General features: G+C 37.8%; 3 long non-coding RNA genes across 3 annotated transcripts; 1 reads left to right on the top strand and 2 right to left on the bottom strand.

Annotated features, from left to right (window-relative positions):
- The first annotated feature begins 10711 nt into the window (after positions 1–10711).
- On the top strand, positions 10712–12701 carry LOC139785343 (uncharacterized). Its single transcript, XR_011721905.1, has 2 exons — positions 10712–12004; positions 12378–12701. It is a non-coding gene; the product is annotated as an uncharacterized lncRNA (long non-coding RNA).
- A 3703-nt stretch (positions 12702–16404) lies between these two features.
- LOC139785346 (uncharacterized) lies at positions 16405–17050 on the bottom strand. The gene is made up of 2 exons (XR_011721909.1): positions 16633–17050; positions 16405–16558 (listed from the first exon to the last, which is right to left on the bottom strand). It is a non-coding gene; the product is annotated as an uncharacterized lncRNA (long non-coding RNA).
- Positions 17051–19627: 2577 nt separating this feature from the next.
- LOC139785345 (uncharacterized) lies at positions 19628–20715 on the bottom strand. The gene is made up of 2 exons (XR_011721908.1): positions 19847–20715; positions 19628–19774 (listed from the first exon to the last, which is right to left on the bottom strand). It is a non-coding gene; the product is annotated as an uncharacterized lncRNA (long non-coding RNA).
- Positions 20716–22153: the final 1438 nt, after the last annotated feature.

Raw genomic sequence — 22153 nt, 5'->3', positions numbered from 1 at the left:
CGCTCTAATTTCACAAAACAATACTGTGCTGTAAGTCTCAAATTAAGCAAAGATTCCGGTTCGTGGTGCCTACGATTTCGGCAATTCGATCCTCGCAAGGAAACGCCCATTTGGCTTCGAAGGTCGAGTCCAATCGCGAGTCGCGGACTAATTCCACGCTCGAGCGACAGCCGACTAATTTTTGCTCCAAGCCAATTCCGTGCGCGTCCTTGGGCGTTGTCTTTCTTTCTCTCGCCGGTTAATAATCGAGGACGTTACTGTGTCAGTATGCCAATCTCTACTTTGACCGGTAGCTACGACTCTGTGGCGCTAAGCCAGCTTCCCATAATGGCAGTGAATCTTTCATCGCCGGTTATCGTTATTTGTCGGAAACATTTATTGTCGTGAGCTATCCTTTCAATGTGAATGCTTCTTTTTCACCTTTTATCATGTACGTGGAAGACCACACCTCGTGAGATAAAACGTGCATGTAAAATATTAAATCATATCGTAATGATTAATCTTGACGCATTGATATAAGTATTTATATTTTCGCTAATTTTACCACGATATAGATATTGTTGGTTAATGTTAAGCATAATCGTAAAAGTTTTTACTTCCTACTTGAACATTTGAATTAGTAAAAACTAAAACAATTTTGTTTAGCATCAAATGCATGATGGGAATATGGGTCAAATTTGCAAGTCAACCAGAAACTTCTAGATTCAACTATGTTGACTCTATTCTTAAAATACACGCACACATACGCGTACAACTAGACGTCCACCTAGCGCGACAATCTTCGACCCTTTTTCCACGCATTAGGATATCCGAATCCCGCGTAGTATTGACGTAGTTTGAATACAGGGTGCGAGAGGAAGCGGTATACGCGGCGTGGAGGAGACGGGGACGCGGAGAGGCATGGGACGAGAGTCCAGAGAACGGTCTTCCAAGTCCGCATTTCTCGATGCCATCTCCATCCCCCCTTGGTCTCCCTTTCTCGCTCACCCCTTGCCTTTATCCCGTATGCGCCATTCTTCTCCGTTTCCTACACCTCGTCCTTGCCGATCGTCCTCGCCCTCGCGTCTTTCCTGCCCCCCCACATCCGTCCACCTGTTTCCCTCTCCTCTCCCGGCGCCACAGCCATCCTGCTGGCACCCTTGCGAACCATCCGAGCTATCCGAACCCCTCTGGATATCTCCATACGCCACTTACTGGGCTCAGGATGTTCTCCGCGCGTACGTGAGCGGAATCTGCGAGCGCGCGGAATGAACCCGGTTAAGCGACGTAGCTTTTATCAATATCGCCGCCGGCCCTTTCTGTGCATCGACATATCAGTTCGCGATATCTATTTTACCTAAATCTTGAAAATGACTTAGAAATACGCAAAAATTCAGAAAACAGAATATTTGAGGAGCGTTTATAAGATTTGAGTCATGTATTTATAATCGCGACGAGAATCTTTATTTTACGTAGCACATCAATCAAATTACTTATCAATCGTCTAAGATTTTTGGAGTATCTGCAATTTTTCTCCGATTTAATACTCGACTTAATGAGACTAAAAAATTATTTAATTCCATATTACATTGCTATGTATTAATATAATTTTAAATTTTTTTCTAAAGTTTCTTCTATAATATTAAAGTTTCTTAAATTAAGTTTCTTAAATAGTAATTAAATCGTTTTTTCAAACTTATAAAAAATGTGTCATAATGTAATAAAAGATACATTTACGTCCATTTCTACCAATGCCGATTAACTTTAATCTCGGTTTAACTTACTTCTTATCCTTTTCCAATTTTAAGAATTAGAAAAAGATAAAAAGTAAATTAAACCGAGATTAAAGTTAATCCGCATTATAGTAGAAATGGACATTAGAGTTCTTTTTTCTTAGATCAACTTGTATATATCATAACATAAATAAACCATTTAATTATTGGAATAAGTTCACTTAAATATAAATACTTTATTATTTTATATGATTCTTTCTTCGTATTTTCATTATATATACGTATAAATACATATTATTACATATTATGTAACGTAATATAAATAGAAAAAAATATATTTTTTGTTGTATAATATATGTTAAAAATATATATTTGTATATTTAAATATAAAAAAGTATAAAAGTTTTATTATTTTTATATGATTCCATGTTTTCACATATATAAAAAAATATCAGTTTTATATTACTAGTACACACAGAAAAATATATTTCTGTGTGTACTAGTAGTAGTAGTCTTTATTGCTTGTCCCCGCAGGGTTTGCAAGGCGTTTTTACGGAACGTACCCAAACCTTTACAATCCTCCTTAACTCACAACAGACACATACATAACTTTTACATAGCCGGCGTTTTCCAGGGACGTACCCAACCCTTTACAATCCTGCCCTTTCCTAACCCGACCTGACCATAGCGGCCTTTTACATTCTTTTTCCCTCCCTCCCCTCCTCGCCCTACACCCCTCCCCCATCCCTCCTTCCATCTCCTCACTCTTATATTCTGTCTCCGCACCCCGTCGCCGTCGTCTCTCTCCTCCCGCAACTCGCTATCCTCTCCCCTCAATTCTCCTCCCATTTCCCCTCACCCTCATTCCATACAATCTCCCTTCCATCCACCCATATTCTCCTATTTTCCACCCTCGTTCTTCTTCCCTTGGCTCTCTCTTCCCTTGCCTTCTCCAGCAGCCTCCACCTCGCCTTTCTTTCCTCCATGGATAAGTCTTCATCCACCCCTAACCCCCACCTCTTTCTAACTACCCCATATCTCTCTAGTAGCTCCTCTCTCTCCCTCTCATCCTCCATCTCCACTATTAACACCTCTCTCCCTCCCTCTCCGCTTCTTTCCCACACCCTTCCAATTTTCGGCACCCTACCTAACACCTTCTCAGCCACCCTTTCCATCATACCCCTTCTCTCTTCTGCATCCCTCCCGTCTAGCCCCCTCCAGACCACATTCCTCTTTCTTCTCTCCCTCTGCTCCCTCTCCTCCTCCAACCTCCTTACTCTCTCCTTCAGGCTCCTCGATTTCTCGTTCTCTTCTTTCTCTCCTCCATCCACCTTTTTCCGCGGCCCTACTCCCTTCTCCCTTTGCCTCCCTCTCTCCATCGCCCCCAGCCCCCCCTGTTCCTTCCCCTCGTTCTCTCCCTCCCTCCCTCTCTGCTCCTCCCCTCGCTCGTACGCCTCCCTATTCCCCAGCATCCCAACTCTTCTCCTTGCCTCCTCACCCACCCATCTTATAATACTCTCCCCTCTGTCCCAAACCAGCTTCCTCACCTCCTCTCCCCCTTCCCCAGAATCTCTTGACATCTCTCTTTCTTCCGCCGCCATCATCTCCCTCACTTCCCTCCTCTCCCCTGCGACCTCTCCTTCTGCCAACTTCCCCCACTCCATCTCGCTGCTCTTCTCTTCTGACCTAACTCCTGCCTCTCTCCCGGAGCCCATTATTCCTTCCACCCCCCCTTCCCTTCCCTCTAGCACTCTTCTAATCTTCTCAAGTTCTTCTGCTATCTTGCTCCACACCCTCATCATACTCTGCGACTCCTCCATCCTCTTCCTCTGTCTTCCGTCCTCTTCACTCCCCTTCCTTCTTCTTCTCCACCTGCGCCCCCTCCGCTATATCCCTCTCCTGTGTCTCTTCTTCCTTCTGCCTCGGTCCTCCGCTCCTCTCCTCGCTCTCCTTCCGCTCCTCCCCCACTCTCACGAATCTCTTCTTCCTCTTTATTCTCTCCTTGACTCCACTCACTCCTACTCTCCTCTCCTCCGCTATTCTCACGCCTTCCTTGGGTTCTCTATTTCGCCTTCCTACTTTTCCGCCTTACCACTCTGGCCACCGTACACCATCGTCAAGCGTTCACCTCCAGTTTCATATTACTATTATTATATTATTATTGTATCATATTTTATATCTTATATACTAAATATTTTGCAAATAAATTAATATTGTTATTTTCCATACTTTCAATCAACTTTATTATACGCGCTATTGATTTCGCTTTATTGATTTCAAGATTCAATGAAAATATTACCATGTGTCGCAATAACGGATTTTTCAATACAGGTTCGTTTGATAGACATTTAATAACTACTTACCACGACGGTCGGACGTAACGGAAGGCTGTACTACTGGAAGGCAGTCCGATGTCGAATACTCAGAAAGGAGAAATAGTTTCGTCGTCTCTTCCCCCTCTCTTTCTCCCCCTCTCTTTCTCGTTCTCTGCTCAACTCCAAGTCTCGCTAGTAGACTTCCTTCTGTAACACGAAATAAATGCGTGAGTCTGGAACGACGGAATGATTGATTAATCTCCCGGGAAAAAAAAATTATATATAATCATATATAATTGTATATAAATGATTATATATAATTATATATAATTATATATGAAAATTGGCACGATATAATTTTATCTGATTATATATAAAAATATATAATTCTACAAATTTTTATATAATTTTATATAATTATATATAACTTTATATTAAGGTTTACTTTCAAAAAGGATTATATTTTATTATATAAAATTATATATAATTTTTGCATTATTTTGCATCAAGAATCAAGACAGTGTTGGGTGAGTCTTGCGTTGTATTGCTGACAAAGATATATGTCTCGCGGATGTCATGATTTTGCTTCGCAGGAAGCCTGCTTATATTAGCCTCCAACTGAAATTTACTTACGAGTTAGTCTTACCATTATGCGCCGCCTAGTGGCGTCGTTGCAAACTATCACGGAAAGACAGCTACCGCGCGCATGCATCTTTCTTAACTGCATGTACATTATTTCTATATCTTTGACACATAAAATTATATATAATTATATATTTATCTACATATATAAAGACAAATGTCCTGACTGACTGACTCATCAACGCCCAGCCGAAACCCCTGAACCTAGAAACATGAAATTTGGAGAGTGTATTCCTCTCATGACGTAAGCACCCACTAAGAAGGGATTTTTAGAAATTCGACCCCTAAGGGGGTGAATAGGGGTAAGATGTGTTTTCAGATGACTTTCTCCCTGCTTGGGCCTGATGAGATATCGACTTGGTTTTTGCTTACAAAGGTTACCCGCATACAAGTGTTTAAAAACATAATTCAAGATTTTGCCCTAATCAACCCCTAAAGGGGCAAACCTAAATTCGGGGGTGAATTATAGAATCCTTCGCATACCGTAGCGAAGCACGCGGGTGTATCAAGCTAGTTATATATAATTATATAAATTTATATATTTTAGGATTTACTTATTTAGAAAAATTCTATATTTATTTATATAAAAATATATTAATATATATAATTATATAAAATTATATATAATTTTACGTGAGGAATCAGATATAATTTTATATAATTATATAGAATAATATATATTTTATATAATTACATATTTTAATATATATTTATATATAATAATATATAAATATATATGTTGAAATTTTCTGATTTATACAAAATTATGTATGCTTATATATAAATATATATAAATATATATACTTATATATAATTATATAAAATTTTATATAATTTTATATAAGAATCTAGATATAATTATATTAAATTATATAAAAGAATACATATTTATATATAATTATGCATAATTTTATATGTTTTTATATAGTTATATATAATTTTTTTTTCCCGGGCTACGCAAAGAAAGCGCGACATGGAATTTCGATCAAGGGAAAGTACATGCATTACTTCGCCGTTACCACGAATGGTGTATCGCGCATTTACTCGCGACGAATTCGGCGAAATCGACAGAATTCCGTGGTACGTCATTGAATCGAGGCTTATATACCTCAAGCCGTCTCCGACCATCGCCTTTCCGAGAAGTTTCTTCCACACAAAATCGTGATATCGCGACGGACCAGTCCATCGCGGGAGATAACCGACGCCGCCGACGCGAACTGAAATCGTTTGAAAAAAAGAAGATGGCGTCTAACGTTTGCAATGACGCGTCACGCCATCGCGTGATCTTCGATAAAATGTCCCGCGAAAACTTGATCGATTCGAATCAAATACGGGAGCGACGAGCTTCTTACAGCACTTTTTTTCAATATTTTCATTAATTTTTATTTGATCTAAATATTGGCAATTAATAGAGATCTAGAGTCATTGATATATCAATAAAATAATCGATTGGAAACGTACACAATTGGAAAACCGTATGTACGATCTATTTTGTTTTATTATAGTACAATTATGTTTTATTTTAACTATATGTTTAGTTTTGTATGAAAAATTAATATTGTTTTCAGTTAATTATCTACAGATTAAATATTTTTTTTGTTTATGCCGATACGTTTTATCTATTTCTTTATATCACATTATTCGCATTGAAAAATGTTATTACCTGAATTAATATCGCTTCTTCGGTGTAAAAGGTTATTGGTGTTCTGCTTGCCACGTTGACTTCACACTTCGAACTTTACTCCGACTTCACTAAAGACTGGTGGGAGAAGACTTGCTGTTTTATAGACTGCGATCACACCCATTTCCGTCGAGAAATAGAAAGTCTAAGGGGATCCTGCAGCCGTATGATTTACCGACATTATCGTTTTTCGATGGATCTTTTAATTGGCTTTATAGAATTGCAAAAATCTTTTACAGAATTAAAGTCCGCACAAAAATCTAGGGTAACAAACGCGATTTTATATCAAAAACACCAAAAAATTAAAAATATTACTTATTTGGGCACATACAGCTGTCACCTGACGACAATATTTGCTTAAAACAAAAATTCTGCAGTTTATACATACATAATGTTTATCATCTGCCCTTGGGAAAACATGTAGGAATAATATCGTGCAAGTAGAAGTAAGATTCAATGCGTACAAAAAAAGATCCATCGAAAAATTATTTTAGTAATGCAAATACGGATGCAGAATGACAAGAAGAGCAGCAACAGTAGTTGCCGAATCTTGCGAGAGATGGCGAGCAATCAAACAAGGACAGATGTCATTTTGTTAGACAAAGACAGATATAGGGAAAACAAAATTAGAAAGGTTGACATTATCGACATCGAGGAAGTTCGCCTGTCACTGCAGGATCCCCTTAAGCAGTAAGACTTATACAGTAAGCAAAGTGACCAATCATAGTCAAGTGTTCTTGAAAACTTAAGATAGCTATTGGATATATGTATAGGGGAGACCGGGGCCTAACCGTCAGTTTTTTTTTTGTGCCGATTTTTAACAAGAAAATAAATAATTTTAGTTAAATGTGGTATACCACTGTAAAGAGTGAACCTTTAGCTACAAAATTTATATAGGAAATTTTTATCTACGTCGCTTTGTTTAACCGGTATAGAGCAAAAACGACAACGGTGGAAAAATTGAAATCTCAAAAATGCCGGGGTTTAACCGTCACACTGCATTTTCAATACATATACGTACATCTAATCCTGAAAAATGATAGGATACATCTTAATAATTGTTTTTTAAGAGAAAAATATAAAAATTTATTCAAAATTTTTATGCAAAACATTATTAAAAAATAGTTACGAGGGTTCCTCTTTCCGCAGAAGTCACTCGCCCGACTTGTTTCACTCCTCGACGTCCGATGACTCTATTCGGTGTCTGAACGGTTGTAATTCCCGTCTCATCCATATTCCATATGCAGTGAGCCTGGAAATGCCCGAGAATGCCTTGAAAATGCACCCGGACTGCTTACTGACGGATTAACCTCAAACACAAGTTTCAGGTTTGATCGCCCACGAAATATTAGACATCAACGATAATGAAAAAACTACACTGGATTCGTGTTCAGCATGCATTACTCTTTATAATCACGTACCTCGAGATTTGGAGAGCAAATATTATTGCAGATATTACAAAATTTCCACGCGCAGAAAATGTAACTTTCACCTTCCGAAAACACGTTTGCCCTCGTAAAAATCATAACACGGCAGGTAACCTGCCGAAACTCCGTTGGTCACATGGGTACCATAAGCAGCGTTTACAATGTTAATAGCGAGTTCGCACAATATACAGGTTCCGAGATATTTGATTTGACGGTTCAACCCCGGCGACGGTTAGGCCCCGGTCTCCCCTATTTGTCGATTTGCTCATTGCTTGAGTTTTTTTTGTACCATATATGACTCTAATGGTACATGACCCTATAATGGTACATGACCCTATAATGGTAGATGATCCTATAATGGTATGAACATTGTTCACTGAAAAATGGTTCGTGTCCGTTCTATGATTCATGTCCGAACTACTCAGATTAAAGATAGTCAAGATAAAAGTCAGGTAAGATGAATAGATAAGTCAGACAAGGACCGACAATTAATCGATCTGGCTTTATCTCACCAACGATGAGCTGACCACGCGGCAGCAGTGATGCTAGACAATGCTAGGTCTCGTTGCTACAGCACGTGGAAGGTTTAGCGCAAACAAGGAAGGAGCCCGCGTGTACGTGTGCGTTCGACACTCGACCAGGGCGGCTCGATTCTTGAATTCATTCTATCTTTTCTGTAAGAGCAGAATGTGTGCATACCTACGTTTCTCTTTCGAAGGAATTAAAAAATCGAGCTCCATTTTTTTGCGTAACAGGAAAAAGTGCGTTATCCTGGGCCGGTCCCAGGGTTATGCCAAACTGTCACCGGCTAAAAATTCTCCCTTTGCATATTCCGCTTTCGATAATGTAAAGTTTTATATCTTATCAGCAAAAATTAAAGCATCCACCTTCGCGCGATCGAAAAATAGATCAACTTCAAATGACTGTTACTTTGGCAAAAGTGATCAGAATGAGAATGAGATAATTCAACAAGCATTTTACAATTTCAAGTCTCCACTTTTCAGATCAATCTTTAGATTTTACTGATTTTTTACAGAGCTACGGGGATTCAAATAGAGATTCGTTACACGTAAAATTTTAGACCAACTTTGCAAACTTTTGTGCCATTTTTGAGTAGTTGTACACAAATTCGTAATTCAATAAAGCGGTTGCTACGTTTTTCTCGTTTTTATGTTCTTTATGGCTTTTTCCTGCCGACGGCAAGCAACTCCCGATACATATTGCGCGCCGTCGCGTCGTTACCGCCATTCGAAAAATTAAATAAATCCGATTAAATCTCGATAATATTCATTTATATTATCGATATTTATATTATCGATATGTTTGAATCGTATTTCTCACGTTACAGCGACTACGATATAGCGTATACTAACGTATCTCACATTTAGTTGCTTTATACGGTCGCGTAGGATGTTAATGATTGTGATGCTTGCGTATGTGATAGATGCTTCTTTATTAAGCTCTTGTTACATGTAGCGTATGCATGATGTATTTAGACTCTGAAAAACAAGTTTGCACTTGTGTGCCTGCCCGCATCTGTCTGAATGTCCGTGAATGCTTTGTGAAAATCTATACCTTTCAAAGAGCGATAGGGTATACGAATAAAACATATCGTTATTCATGTATTTGAGTCGGTCTACACACCCACACAAGTTCATCTAGATCGAAGAGGGTTCGGGGTGTTCTGGCTTTCGGTTTGATTTTTTGGACCTACATGGTTTTTTATTCCATACATCGAAGTTAGTTGAATGACAAATAGAGAGATATATAATATTTGTTACATTTAAATAAATGTCGTTAGTAAATTTGAACATTTTGCCACATGCCTGCCGCCCACCAGAAGGGCAAACACGCCACAAAAGGGATGATATTTGATCAATGGAAAACAATGTTCAAATAAAAAGATGTTTTGCTGCGTTCGCTTTCAGCACGAAAGCGCCCAAAATTTCTATCTTTTATTGCTCATTATATGTTAAAAGAAAATATCAGAACTTATAAATTATTATAGGCAGAAATTGTCTCAATTTTTCGCCACATTCTCTGCATTCTATACTGCCCCAACATTCCAGCCGCTGGCACTCTCTTTTATCCCCAGCACTTCGAGCAGAAAAACGCACGAGGCAAACACTCGAGACAAAGCGAGAACCGGTCAATTGATCGACCGCTGACACGTTTCGACATCGCCTGAGTTAATCGCCTCATTGACTTATATTAATCTTTGTTATCCGAGGCCCAAGACTCTGGCATCTTTTCAAAAGACGAGGAAATAAAGCCCCGAGCCTTTTCACCCCCGACGACCACTCGATAACAGTTTAACGGCATGTCAAGAATTAATCTAAGTTAGCGATTTTAAGATCCGTTTGTGCAGCGTGTGCTTGAACTGTTATATTCAGTAATCGAAGAGTCATAGGTTCGATTCTAAGGGGTGAAGCTATCCTTTACACGTAAAGCGGCTTTTTGCATCATTTTTACGCAGTCGAAAAATAGGCCAATTTCAAATGACTGTCACTTTGGCAAAAGTGACCGGAATGAAATGATTCAAGTAGCATTTTACAGTTTCAAATCTCTACTTTTCAGATCAGTCATTAAATAACCATTTTATTGATTTTTTAGCATAATAATAGCCGCAAATATTTTAGCAAAATTTTTGCCGAACTTTGCTATTGCAGTAAAAGGTTTTGCTATTATTACAAAATTAATTAGCTCTCGCAGCAAAAAATGTTAGTTGTCCGTATAGCAGCAACTCCTTTTTTTTCCGTGAAAAGTGCAACAGGTGAGTGTTCTACATATATTTCTATACTATCTTGTAAAGTGATATTGACTTGTAAGTGAGAGTGACTCTTTACAATCTTACAAGTGTTTCTTACGAGTGTTTCTGAAATGGATTGTAAATTAATTTTTATATTTAACTCTTTTATTATTGTAGCTATCAAAAGTTCACTTGCGATAACAGAGAACCCAGGCAGCACCATGTCCAAAATCGGAATATAAGACGTCTTTTAAACGTCTTACGTCCCGCCTCTGGACATGCGTGATGTTATGTTCGTGTTCATAATTATAGAGGAATGGAAAAGTACGGACTATATCAAATAATTCATTTTTCACGATAAAGTTACAAGTGTTTCTAAAAGTGGGTTGTAAATTTGATTACTTTTTATTAAATTTATTACGTTTTTTAAATAAAATTTAATTTTTACACTTAACTGTTTAATTGTAGTAACTATTAAAAGTGCAATAAAAATCGAACTTTTAAAATATTGTGAATTGCGAGGATGTGCTATACAAAATAAATATTTTACATCCAGACCGTATTACACATTGAGTAGAATAGGTTAACAAATGCAATACATTAATATTAATATAAAAGCAAAACACCTTTATATGTGATATCTGTATAATTTATCGGCGGTTTATCTCAAGCACTTCTTGAGATAAACATCTTATTGTGGTCATTAATCTGTATGTCTCGCCGTAGCACAAGAATAGAGGGGTTGCATGCGCATCTAAATATTCTAAATAATAAGAATTACGGGTAAAGAATCATGGTAAATTAATATTCTTCTTTTGATCACAAAATTATGAGTTTTTCTAAGACTTGTGAGAGAGACGAGTACGTCTTAAAACTATTATTAAGGGGTAATACCTAGCCGGAATTTTTTTTTGACCATTTTTTTTTTATTGGCTTAGATGGCGTAAAAACATGTCAAGAATGATGTCTGACATGATTTATTGTTGAAAAAATTTTTCAAGTGCTCGTAAAAGTCGAATTTTCGAAGCAACTCCGAGCGCGTCAAAATGACAAATTGAATGTCGAAGCGAGTTTTGCCCCTTTTACTCATTACCGGCGGTGCGACGGTACACAAAATAGTTTCTAAATGAGGTACAGACGAATGAATCGTTCAATTCTGTTGTTTGGACGATCGCTCCGAAAACGGTTTCAAGCGGAAAGGGGGTATTGGACATTGCTACAAATATTTCGGTTGTAATTTTCAACGGCGGATTATCTAGTGTCATGAAGATCATGGATGTACTCGGCATTACTGTTGGTCGTCAATGTTTCGATTTTTGCTTGGAAGCCGACTCGCGCCGCATTAAACTCGCCGAGCGCTCAATGTCCGACGCCGCCAAAACCGGACGTCGTGATGCAAAATCAGCCAAAAAAGATTTGGAAAGGACTGAAATCAACTTGGAAGGCCAGTTATATGGTGCTGGGATAGCAGAGTAAAGGTAAAAAAAATCAGCAAGTCTATATCTTACAAATTTCATGTAGTAAACACATTGTCAAACTTTAAACGCGTTTTTCTTGAAACTACTTTTTCAGACACGGCTAGCAGTAGAACTCGAGTAATTTTTATCCGATTGACTTGAAATTTTAACTGTAGCTTCTTAGATAGATTATCTATAGAAGTACACACGATTTTTAAGATCGATAAACAATTACGATTTTTATAAAGAAATAAAGGCCGATTTTTTAGTCGAAAATCGATTTTTTTTTCCAAATGGCTGCCAAATTTGCAAAAATCAATATTTCTTAATATCCATGTGTACTTCTATAGCTATACTCATGTAGATTATAAAAAAAATTTTTTCATTGTTCCAGATACGTTCGTTGGACACTTCTACTGCTAGCCGCGGGACGCCTCGAAAAAATCGACCCTTCTTCCGCGCACTGATGCGCCGCCATTTTGTAATAAAAATTAAAATAAAAAATGTTTTTTTGCACCTCAAGACAAGTGATAACCCCTCAAAATTTCATATTGATCGATTTATTAGCAAAGTCACAAAAAATTCACAAAAAACCCTTTAATTTTTTGCTTCCGGCTAGGTATTACCCCTTAAGAAAATATTCTTTGTTGAAAAAAAACTACTATTTGTAACAAGTAAAATAAAATAAATGATTGCTTTCCTTGGTTGTAGAATGATATTTTTCTGTGTGCAGTCTTGTAAAAACTCATCTGGACAAAATTAATTTAAAGTGGTACATGCTCGCGACTCTCCGAGAACTTCAAATATTCCAACCAAAATCGTATTCAACCTTCCGGAGGCGGACGCCGGTTCCCTTGTGACCCATGTTTTGACTCCGTTCTGTTTAAACTGTACGGACGAGCTTTAAACAAAAAAAAAAGTAAATACATTCTTATGTAAATATTTGTTTTGCAACACATACAAGAGAAATTTTACTACTGGGTTAGAAGCGACTCGACATCCGCCCTGCACGCGGTGTTCTCATCCCCCTTCCGAGAGTTAATTAAAATCTTTTCGCGCCGGTTAGAATTTGTCGATACACAGCTCTGTATCCTCTACTCCCAGGCCTCCTCTTGAATTGCAGACCTCCCGGATTTTAATAAAACACGGCATTCCCTTATAGAATAAATTATAGGAAAATATTTAATAATGCACATAAGTATTTTCAATGCGTGGACATATTAGAGAGAGAGAGAGAGAGAGAGAGAGAGAGAGAGAGAGAGAGAGAGAGAGAGAGAGAGAGAGAGAGAGAGAGAGAGAGAGAGAGAGAGAGAGAGAGAGAGAGGGGGGGGGGATTTCGGTTGTAACGCTCACGCGATTCCCGCGGGTATTATTTAGAGCAACTTGAGGAAGAATATGTAAGGGAGGATTAACCCCAATAACCCCATGTCCTGAGGTATAAATTCAGAGTCGAAGCCGACCGACGGCGCGCGGCGGGGCGGCGTTCAACAGGTAGGATGCGTGCCCAAACGCATTCTTAATCCATAATCCTTACTTTTTATCTTATTTAAATATCAAAATCAATATTATTGCATACCTAGTAAAGTTTTCTGCTTCTGTTTTTTTATCAATTTCTTTGAAAACTTTGCTGTATCAAAAATATACATTTAATGCCTTTTTATATTAAATATAAAGATACACGGAGAAAATTTTATATTAAATTTTACTATACTGCCGTACCAACTGCGGACCATCAAGACGCCACAAATTTAAATGCTACGATCATAGCATTTAAATGCTACGATCATAGCATTTAATGCTACGATCAAAGCATTTAATGCTATAATTATAGCATTGAATGCTATGATCGTAGCATTTAAACTAGTGGCGTCTTGATGGTCCGCAGTTGGTACGGCAGCATAGTAAAATTTAATATAAAATTTTCTCCGTGTAGAGGGCCACTTACATTAGCCTTGTTGTACATTCGCCCAAGTACAAAATTAGAAAAAGACAGGTAGTTTCGTTGAAGATTTGAATAGCAGTCTATTCTTCCCTCGTTTTCTACTTATGCTATAGCACAGGCAATTCGCGTTTCCACGCGACTTTTGTCTGAGGCACCTGAAACAAAAGAGAGCCGACATTAGAAAAAGTTTCCTGAGACTCGGTTTTTCGAACTTTACTCAGAGACTAAAGATATACGATATGAAAATTGAGCGATAGCTTTAAAATTAAGATTTACTTTAAATCAACCATTTTAGTAATAGTTTATTGATTAGAAAGGAAAATGGAATTGAAAAAAATAGTTACATAATACATGCCCTGACTAATTTCTCTACTAAAACTGTTGTAAAAATAAAAAAATATATATATGTATGTATAGAGGTGAGAAAGTTTGAGAGAGAGAGAGAGAGAGAGAGAGAGAGAGAGAGAGAGAGAGAGAGAGAGAGAGAGAGAGAGAGAGAGAGAGAGAGAGAGAGAGAGAGAGAGAGAGAGAGAGAGAGAGAGAGAGAGAGAGAGAGAGAGAGAGAGAGAGAGAGAGAGAGAGAGAGAGAGAGAGAGAGAGAGAGAGAGAGAGAGAGAGAGAGAGAAAATGAGGTGAATCCAAAATTTGGAAGGTAAGGGAGATGGAAAATGGGGTGGACAAGGCACGCAGAGAAGGGAGGTAGGAGAGGTAGGAGACCTCCTGGTACGAAGGCGGGAGTGAGCGCCCCACACACCTCCGCCTCTGCGGCTTTGAAAAGGGTTCGCGCCGCGAACTTCGCATAAAACATCAGGGGTCCTCTCTCCTACGGCGACTGGAGAAGCAAGAGAGGTAGCAGGAGGGGTACCACCTCCATGTCCTCTCTCTTTTCCCATTGGTCCCCCGCTCTGAGTGTTGGGTGGTCCCTCTGGACGACCCGAAACGCCCAACGAAGATTCCCCTGCCGGGCAAGTCCCCCTGGAAGGGGGCATAGTGGCATGGCAGCTCCCTTGTGGCGGTGGAGGGGCACACGTCTTGCCCCTCAACCCCAACCGGTGGTTGTATTTCGCCTTATATTAAAAATATTAAGGGTCGGTTGTTCCAACCTGTTGGTATAAAATTAACTAATAGTTGAATCATATGTCTATCTTTGTCTAATTTGAAAGAAAGACAAAGACATATATATGATTTAACTATTAGTTAGTTTACGAACAAGTTGGAACAACCAGCCCTAAAAATATTAAACTCCCTGGAACTCTTTTTTTTTTGTAGAACGTCAAGCATCGTCTGTAATTCAATCTCATGTACATCGTGTACTATTGCCGCCTCCCATAAAACTCGAAAAATCGGCCCAATTGAAACTCTCGAAATGCTTAGTCAGACTTTTTTCTTTCAATCTATTTTTTAATATTAAAACTAGTCCCATTTTGACATTCTATACATATTCATAAAACATTATTTCCATCTTATTAGCATATTGTAAGAATATTCTAATATTCTTAAAAAATATTTATAGAATATTCGTAGAAAATGCTTGTGTTATCTGGGTGATAATCATGAATAATAATTGTACAATTATTTAATATAATTATACTAAATAAAAAATATATTGTGCAATTTTAAAAGGAATTTTTTTCAATTACATATATCTGTGAAAGGAAAAACATCTTATCTAATATAAGATTATCATAAAAAATTTGGATAAATGGAAAGAAAAATTTGATGGCCGCGGAGCGTGGCGTCGAACTGAAAAAGTGAAACTCAGCTCGCTGCGCGTGTAACCTAGAAACGGGGAAGCGGTGCTCAACTCTGCGGGCACCCGTACGTTCGACGCTCGTCGCGACCGACGCGACGTCGACGGCGACGACGCAATAGATCGACGCGTACGTCTTATCGCGACACGAGTTTTCCTAATAGACGGAGAGCTGGCTACATAAAAATGCAAGGTATAAGGTACATGAAATATTTATAGCTAGAGAGGTTCCATTAGCACTCCCGGACACTGAGTGACCAGTCTGCCTGCGCGCTTAGGAAGATTAAGGCGGGGGCGGACGGTCAAAAATGACAAATTTTACAAAGAAAAAAATGATAAAGCTCAGGGATAAAAATTGTAGGAATGTTAAGTATTTGTTGCTACGAAACGCGGAAAATTATTGGCAGACGATTTCGTGGAAGAGAAAGCGCCGGCAGACTGCAACAAAGCGGCGTTAACTTTTGTGAAAAAAAAAATGATAAGCTTCATGATTAAAAATTATTGGTAATAATTACTAAACTGTTAACGAAGCTATGTGCTAAATGGCAGACGAAAAAACTGAAGACAACATCGAGGCAGACTGTGATGAAGAGCGCGGTTTCGATCGCGCTTAACGAGTTAGTTCCGTACGATGCGTTACTACAATATGTTATTTTGTTAATTATATTATGTCGACAATAAGATAACAATTTCTATATTATATATATATAATAAGTGCTAAAAGATATGTTTAACATTAGAATAATTTTTTTATTAACAAAAAAATACTATAAAAAATTGTAGACTTATTCTATTTCGCTGTTTGCATCGGATTCATCGTACTGCATATCTTCTTCGCTTTCGCAATCGATATCATCCTCAGATTCGATTTCGTTGATATCTGCTGAAAAACGACATTAAAAATTAAAAATGACTATTAACAAATATGAGATTGAAAGCGTGTGCAAAGATTTGTACCTTCAGACTGTTCTTGATCAATAACAACGTCTTTAACACTAGATGGTATCTGAGGTCCATCGAACCATCGGAACTGGTATTTGGAGTTGATTATCACCCATCCGCAGTCTTCTGGTACCAAAAAAGTCGGAATTTTCTTGTGAGCGTGGCTCCATAATCTGGCGATATACATAGATCTTAAGAATTGCGGTCTTAATTCAGCTGCACAAGGAGGTATCGATGAAGCGTCAAAATTTTGTAGGTGACTTTTTTGGTACCAGAAGACAGAATTTTTCAATTCTGCAAAAATCGTAAAGTAGTTGTATTTTGAATAAAGAAATCATCATTTTCCTAACTCTTCAAAACTTTCTAAATGTAACAATCGTCGGAGTCAAAATATTGTATTCGATCTCCTTAACTCACATTCCATCAATAAATACTCAGTACATTAATACAATCATCGAAAAGTAAAGAAAAATATATTTGATTTGAATATTTTGCGTGACAGATAGAAGGTTGCAAATTCGACATTATGTGTAAATGTATTTTTAATTTGTTTCCCTGAATTTGCAACACTTTTGTATTAATTTTGTAACACAAAATTAGTCATTAATAAGTTGCAATAATTTGCGTAACTAGTAGAGAGTTGCAAATTTATATTCGGATAGGGGAAGACATTTGAAGCACTCCGTAAAATTTGCAAAACTTTTGCAATTTTTTTACGCTTGTAAAAAGTGCAAAATAATAATTGTTACTAATTTTTCAAGGTTGCGGACCTTGTCCGAGGTTGCAAACTTCAGCAAATACAGCTTGTGACGAAAAATAATCTCGACGTTTGCAACCAATTTGCAAAACTTTTGCAATTTTTTTGGCAAAATTACGACTGAATAAACAATTGTTCCATCATTGATTTAAAAAAAAATATGTTGCGTGTAACATAGAAGGTTGCAAATTGGTACAGCTGTTCGGGGCAGTTGTAAAAGTTATTCTATCGGTTTGCAGCACTTTTGCAATTTTTTCCTCCAAGTTACAAACAAAAACGTTATTTTATAAAAAATTTCAATGTTGCGCGCCTCGAAATAGGTTGCAAATCTAATACATTGCGGAACATATTACAATAGACATTGCTTTAAGTTTGCAGGACTTTTGCAATTTTTTTCGCAAAGTTATAATAAATTAACGTTTTTTGCAATGTTTAGCATGTTCCGGACCTCGGAGTAGGTTGCAAAATGAGATTTATTGTTATTTCAACTCACCCAATATTCCATCAAAATTTGAAAACTTTTGTAATTAAAGTGAATTGATTGTCTTTAATGACTGGCCTATCTCTAGCTATAAATATTTCATGTACCTTATACCTTGCATTTTTATGTAGCCAGCTCTTAGACTATAACGCGACCTAAGCCGGCGCGACCCGTCAGAGAAAAAAAGATGCAGGTATCGACCTGCCACCGTGCCCGATAACGCGCGCTCCGGGATTTGCTCGCGACAAATGTAATACGGATGTAAGCCGAAGAATTCAACAATTTTTATGTATCTTTAAACGTAAAATATCTATTTTTGGAAAAATAGATTTCTAATAGTTTTGTCAAAGATGAAAAGATGAGCGTCTCAAAATAAAATAGGGTCTTAAAGAGTTATGGGCCGTAAAAAAATAATTGCTTCGCGTGTCGTTTGAAAGTAATGATATGACTGAAATAAATCAAAAAAATATATACTTTCTTCCGAAATTAGAGACATCCAGTTATCCTAGATCCCCAACTAAGAATTAGTCAGATTCTCTCACGTGTAATCCTCTGTCATTAAAGAAACGCGATAACTCGTCCGCATACACAGGCAAGGAAGCGTACCGCAATCCCAGCCCAGGCATGCCGCTTCGCGCCCGCGGGAATAGAAAAAAAGAGCAACGTGTATTTTGTTATAGCGTCGGGTCTAACGGGACCGCTCGGAGATAATCAAAGGTGCGCGCGCGTGACGCGATGCGGTGAAGAGGCAAGAGCTGGTACCGGTTGAGAGCCATTTCTGTGCCCGCGGTTTAGCTAGGCGAGCATAATGCGCGAGCGTATGTACATATGAACGCGCGTATGTGTGTACATATGCATGTACCAAGCGTTCAGGATAGGACAGGACAGGACAGGACAGGATGGAGTGGCGCACGGATCGTCTCGTCACGTGATGTAATACTTCCGGTCTCCCGCGTGTCGTGACTATGATCCTGCGTGCTTTGTTTCAGGGAGAAAGTTTTTAGTGGGTGCAAACCCCACATACATCGGATGCCGGGGCCCGGGATGATGCGCGAGGCATTTTCTCTCTTCCTACGGAAAACAAAAAAAAAGGGACAGGATGGAGTACTTAGTCAGTGAAAGTGGCGAGTAGCGCACCGAGTAGTCAGGCTCCGGGCGACTGCAGCCTGCAGCACTAATAGACGGAGAGCTGGCTACAGAGAAAGCAACATGCCTCGGTCCACGAAATATCTTACCTGGAAAAGGTTTGATTGCTGCCGGCAAAGCGAAAGCCCGACCGTCAGAAGGCGCGCTGGAAGCTAAGTGCGTGGGCGGGCGATCAAACGTGTAAATTTTCCGACAAAAAAAACTGTCGATCGGCACGGCTGAAAATTTGCATAGGTATCGAGGAGTATGAGAAAAAGGAGGGAAAAAATTGTCAGAAGAGTAAGTAGAAGCTAAAGGGTTGTCAGAAGCTGCCAAAGTTGCGAAAAATCTCGGCAAATTTACATATTAAGAAGAACTTCTGACAATTTGCATTTGTATTGTTTACGTATAGAATAAACTAAGTGCAAAGTGTCAGAAGGCAAAGTGGAAGCGATTATGAGAAAATCGGGTGCAAAGTGCAAGAGCGTCTTTTGGCGCGCGGCGCAGCGCCCAGTGGACCGATCGCTTTTCTCTTGATTTTCACACCGGACATATTACATAGCACTTCTGACAATTTATCTGAATATTCATAAACGACTACAGGAATATATTATTAAAATGTCAGAAGTCAATTGAGTAGATATACATTTTTATAAGAAATTTAAAAAAATAAATTTTATTTGTATAAGAAAGTACATTTTGAAAAAATCAATCGGTTTCATATTCCGTATCTTGCACACTCTCTTCAAATTCAGGGTCTTCATCGCTATCATATTCGGACTCCTCGTCATCAACTGAAAATAATAAATAGTTAAATAAATTAAATAAATCATGTATACAATCAAGAGTCGCGAATTGAAAATTACCTTCCGAATCCTCATTATCCAAAATGATATCTTTTACTGATGGTGGCAACTGTAGGCCTTCAAACCATAGAAAGTCATATTTATTTTCAGTGTATGTCCATCCTGAAGTATCGGGCTCGAATTCGATTGGATCCGATAATGTTGCATTATTCCACAAGTGTGCAATATAGTGTGCTCTTCTCATTTGCTGTAAAAGCTCGGTGTAGCAAGGTGGCAAGCAGGAAGCGTCGAAGTTTTTTAAATTTTTTTTTAAAAAAGCTTCGTCAGTATTTTTAATTTTATAATTTCGGAGGAACATTTGAAATCTAACATTATCGATTTTTTTATTTGACTCATACCCGTACATGCTACAAACGAATGACTCTATTTTCGCAAAAGTATCGTCCATATCGATCGACGTATCTCCTAAGCTAGCGAATGCTTTCTGAAACTCTTCTTTTTTTGCAAGTAATTTAAATGGACGCTGTTTACCTTTCCTAAAAAATGCAGGATTATAATCGCAACCGGTAAACGCATGAAATCCCGGCAATGCTTTGCATAGATCTAATCCTAAAAGTTCGTGAAGCGCATTTACATCGATAACATGCCGATTACTGGAGACTCCACATTCAATATAAATTTTCGCTGTTATTTTATGCAAATTACCTAACATAATTACAACAATATCTGTATCCGAGCACTTGACTACAACATTACAATCTGAATTTATTTTAGACGCATGGTAAACAATTTTAGTGTCAGCCTCTTCGTGCGAAAGACAAAAAAATCGGGATTCTGCGCTCGAACGACATTACCATTTACATTGACGCTGTACGAATAACAATGAATAAAATTTAATAAAATAGTCTTATTTCCTATAAAAGGGACTACATCATTACTTTGCCAGTGTGAAATTAGGAAAAGGACAAGAGCTTCTTTAATTTGTCGTTCCTAAGTTCTTTGGCAAAATCGTGTGTCCTAGCTTGTTCCGGACCAGAGATGACGTACTCATGGTTACTGCCGAAACCTCCCCTCAACGAACGTTCATAATCTTTAATAGACGGCGAGCAGTAGCGATCAAAAACTATATGCACACATGAAGCATTATAACTCGTAAGAATCTGTAAAATTTTTTTTGAAATGTTGCCGAACAATTGTGGTACATCTTTCATAGAGTGAATAAAAAAAAACCATCAACAATTACAACATCGATGTGGGTCGGTAAAGCCGTCATTTCGCAGAATTTTCATCATAGCCGATTTTTCTGTTTTACAAATCGTGCCATCTAAACGACATAATGAAGTAGGCATCGGAGTCATCGGGAACGAAAACATTTTTTCTATATCTGTCGCCTCTTCCATAGAGATCCCTAACATTCGACCGAATAAATCGCGTTGCATGCGAACTTCCTGTACTTTATGGTTGATTGTTATTTTTTGCCTTTTATTGCAACTTGTAAAATTAATTATTTTATTCTGCTTTATGACAGATTCAAATCGACGATCATCTTGTGAACACTCGAAAATAAATTGATCTCGCAATTCCTGTCCTTTTTTTTCAACATTTAGAAGAAAATCAGCCACAGCTTTAGGCGCGCAGCAACCAGTTTTTATATTGTATAATAAATCGTTGTTCATTTCTGCGCAATCAAAAGGATTCACATTATTTTTTAGTACATTGATAAATGCAAGTAAATTACACTAGGAAAAATGTTTTGTTGTACAAACCAAAATTTTGTTCTAACAACAAAAAAATTTGGTTAAAATATGCCCAACAAAACTATTTAGTTGCTGTAAACAAATATCTGTGTTACTTATGTTTTGTTGTTACAACGTAATACTTTTGTTATAGCAACCAAAAATATTTCGTTGCTGTTAAAAAACGACTTAACTAAACAGTTAGTTAAGACGTTTTCTCACTCCGCTACGCGGCGCATCGCCGGTATTTTTCTCGTAAGAAAGATTCGACATCGACCCTTATATCTAGGGCAGCTCAGCGGGTCTTCTCCAGCATTCAAGCTTGTCAGTTAGAGCGTGCTCACTCCTGACAACCTACCCCACATAGTATATACACATAATTTAAATATATAATGTTTATATATATATTATGATTTATATACATATAAATCATAAAAAATTAATATCTTTAAACAAAATATTTGATTTCAGTAATTAAAATTTTTGGTTGCAATAAAGCAATTTACATTACTAAACGCTTTTGTTTCCCATAAAAAAATTCATATAGTTAAAGATTTTTGGTTGCTACAACAAAAGTATTACGTTGTAACAACAAAACATAAGTAACACAGATAGCACCTAAACAGTTTTG

Source organism: Temnothorax nylanderi, unplaced genomic scaffold, assembly GCF_030848795.1.
Source record: "Temnothorax nylanderi isolate EJ_2023f unplaced genomic scaffold, tnyl_v1.0 TNYL_tig0783_pilon, whole genome shotgun sequence".
In the NCBI taxonomy this organism is placed as follows: Eukaryota; Metazoa; Arthropoda; class Insecta; order Hymenoptera; family Formicidae; genus Temnothorax; species Temnothorax nylanderi.
The sequence above is the reverse complement of the archived record's forward strand: the minus strand, read 5'-3'. Positions and strand labels throughout refer to the sequence as shown.